Genomic DNA, 3,567 nt, shown 5'->3' with positions numbered 1-3,567 from the left:
TGGAATACCTGGACAGGCCTGCCCCGAACCTAGGAGTAATGTCTTATTACTAAGGAAGGTCTAGACAGGACAACTATCAATGGTACACTCCAGTAGACCTATGACTGGCTTCAATGGAGGGCATCTCCATAAATGTCCATTTGTAGAACAATTAACCATGTGGTTATCCCTCTATAGAAGTCCTATGTTCCACATGGGCACAACGCAAGGAAGAACAGGCATAAGACTGAGACTAACACAAACGTCAGGAGTTTTTCAGATGAGACCCTTCTACCAGTGTGCTTGCATGCAGAAGACCTGAATAGGATCAGGCTAGCCAAAATTGCAGTGTGGATGGAGCAAGGCTCACAAAGCCTCACCCAAAGATGAGGAAATATTAGCAGGTGATCGATTTTAGAGGAAGAACAGTACATTTTTTTTTTCCAGGGATGTGGCCCCTGGTAGGTTGTACCTGCTCCAGTAGATAGTACTGCACACGTGAGCATATGGACACCATTACTAGGACTTAGTGGGTTTGAAATTGGGAGGAAAACGTGGTGTGGAGGAAAAGAGGAAATGGAAGGGGTGGTGAGGGATCACGGTGAGCAAAATGCATTGCGGATAAGTACGAAATTCTCAAAAATTAAATTTCAAATTTATTGTTTTAAAGAGGAAGAAAAGCTCTTCTGTAATGTAGAATCCAAAAAAAAAAATGCAGAAGGAATGAAGAAAACATAAACTGTGATACATATCGCCGTATTTTAGGCTACAATTATTTATGAACAAAATGAGCGAGTGTAAATGTTATGAGTAACAGGATAGTAATGCAGTCTCAAAAATATCTCCCAGCAAGATCCTCATCAACTATTAAAAATAGATATTACACAGGGGAAAAGCCTGACAGTTACCACTTTAACAAATTGATCAAAATTATTCTTTGGGGAGGAAAGAAAATCATTGTCTACTTATTCAATGCAAAAAATGCATGACTTAAATTTGATTATAAGAAAATCAGAGACAGACCAGATGAGCAGTCTAGAAAAGCTAAAAAGTTGGACTCTCCAATGTGTCATATCAGCAAGAGAAAACTATGGAGAAATTACCATAGATTGGTAAGACTAAGAAGGTGTGAAACTAGCTGTATTATATGACCCAAAATTCGACTGGAAATAACAATTAGTGTTGGTGAAGCTGGTGTGAGTTTAAGTAGTACATACACTATCCTATCTGATATTGCTTTGGTATTATTAGTCAATGTACTGCGGCTATGTGTGATGATATTTGTGGAGATCTGATGAAATGCACATGAGTAATTCTCAACTCTGTATTTACAGCATTTTATTATTCTAAAGCCCTTTCAAGATGAAGCTAAAAATAAATAACCAGTGAAAAATACACAGGTAGGTGTGAGCTTGACATATACATAGTTGCAAATTATTCCCCCCCATTACTTACTTATTAAGCTACTCATCAATTAGATTTATTAATGTTTATTATTTATACAAAGGAAATACAGTTTCTCTACACTATAAAAAAAAAAACTGAAATTGACATCACTCACAAAAGGGGGAAAAAAAAATGCCATCAGGAGCGTTCAAACAAATGACCATGTGGGACAAGATCCAGTTCTTTGCCAGTCTAGATAAATACAGCATGTATCACCTGAACCTAACAGTGAAAAAGCAACACTTTGTACAAAATAACTGGAAGGAGTTCTTTAAATCATTAATTCATTCCTCAGGACTTAAAAATCTAAGCCATCATTATCTCAGTCCCTGAGGAAAGCGACAACCTCTGTAGTTGTTCTGTACTGTGCCAACCCACCTGCGGTGACCAGTGCTTCTTTGCATGTTCTTCTCTGTCCTGGTCTGAGTTAGCGCTGACTACAGAGAAAGTAAAAAAGCCTTGGAGAATGGAAGGAAATTAGTAGCTGTTGGGTTCTAAGGTTCATATGGAGTTAAGTGAAGCCCCTGCCCTTGGAACTAATTCCCAGGCTCACTTGATGAGTTTAGAGATACAAACAGACTTGCAGATCCTACAGTTCTTCCAGACCTCTTTCTTTGTCATCGGCAGATTCTGAGCCAGGTATGATGCCATTGCTTAAATGAGGGTGTCAGCTTCTCCTGCATGCTGTGTGTCCAGTAGAGGTGGTACTAGATCAGTGGTTCTCAGCCACAACCCCACTGGCAAACCTCTATCTCCAAAAACCTTTACATTAAGAATTATATCAGTACCTATAGTTATAAAAGAGCAACAAAAAATAATTTTAGGTTTGGGAGTCACCATATGCTGAGGAACTGTATTAAAGGGGTCCAAAATATTAGGAAGCTTGAGAACCACTGGACTAGATGGGTACACATCCCAATTCCTCTTCAGTTGTAATGCATTTCTGGCCCTTCTGATGCACAGACACAACTAAAGGCAGGGACCATAGTTTTCCTGAGCCTTTTACGCTAGTACCCACAGTGATGTGTCATGTATTCTCTATGGTAAATCTCTTACTCTAAAGCTTGGCCCCTCATTCTGCATGCAGAGAAGTTCTACTTGAACCATAACTAACACACGTTTCTAATGAGTCTCGCTCACCCCTTGATGGAGCCCAACACGTCCCCTCAGTTAGCAAAGTGAGTACTGCTTGCCTGAAACCCTCCATAACCACTCATCTTCCCAGAATAAAGACAAGCAGCCTCAACGCTGCCTGCAAGTCTACACAAGGTCCTGTCCTTAGCTCTGTGTGCTTCCCATCTCCCCCAGTTGCTTCTTGACCTCTTTTCCTGTCATATCATCCTTCTTTGGCCTTGGAGGTTACCCCACTCCTTGAAAACAAGCTATTTCCTCAGAGCTCTCTTGCCCCCTCTTCTTCATCTGGTTGATTCCTTTTCTGTCATATCTCACAATGCTCAAGCCAACTGCAGTATCTCTGGGCTTCTGTTGCATCCATCCTTCATCTGTGGCTAGTACGTGTACAACTCAAATTTTACTTTTTCGTGTGTGGTTCCTTGAACAGTAACCCTCTCTCCTCTCAACATGGGAGGTTTGAGAATCCCTCTGTGCTTGTTTATCCTCTTATCTCCGGACCTTGTCATAGAGAATATAACATGATAGATAAAGATAACATTTCCTAAGGTTGGTAGTGAATTAACCAATTTGTCACATAGTTTCTTAGTCTTTATATAAATGGCCTTCTTTGCTTAAGCAATTTTATATAGAGTTCTGTGGATTTTAGCCTAAGCAGCTTAAAATGAAATAACTAGCTCACCAAAGACCAAAGGCATGTGGGTTTTTATTTATAAAACTAAAAGCAACATTGTATTGTTGCAAATCTTGTTGAGTTACATTGGAGTGAAATTAATTGGTTAAAGCCAGCAAGGTCATTTAAAAGGTAAAATTACTTGCCATGAAAGCTAGATGGCCTGAGTTCAATCCTGGGAATCCATGTTGAGGGACAACTACTCCCAAAAGTTGTCTTCTAAACTCCAAAGACACATCATGGCACATAGATGCATGAACTTGCACACATCTCTCTCTCTCTCTCTCTCTCTCTCTCTCTCTCTCTCTCACACACACACACACACACACACACACACA

This window comes from Mus pahari, chromosome 17 (assembly GCF_900095145.1).
Source record: "Mus pahari chromosome 17, PAHARI_EIJ_v1.1, whole genome shotgun sequence".
Lineage (NCBI taxonomy): Eukaryota > Metazoa > Chordata > Mammalia > Rodentia > Muridae > Mus > Mus pahari.
This window is presented reverse-complemented; position numbering follows the sequence as displayed.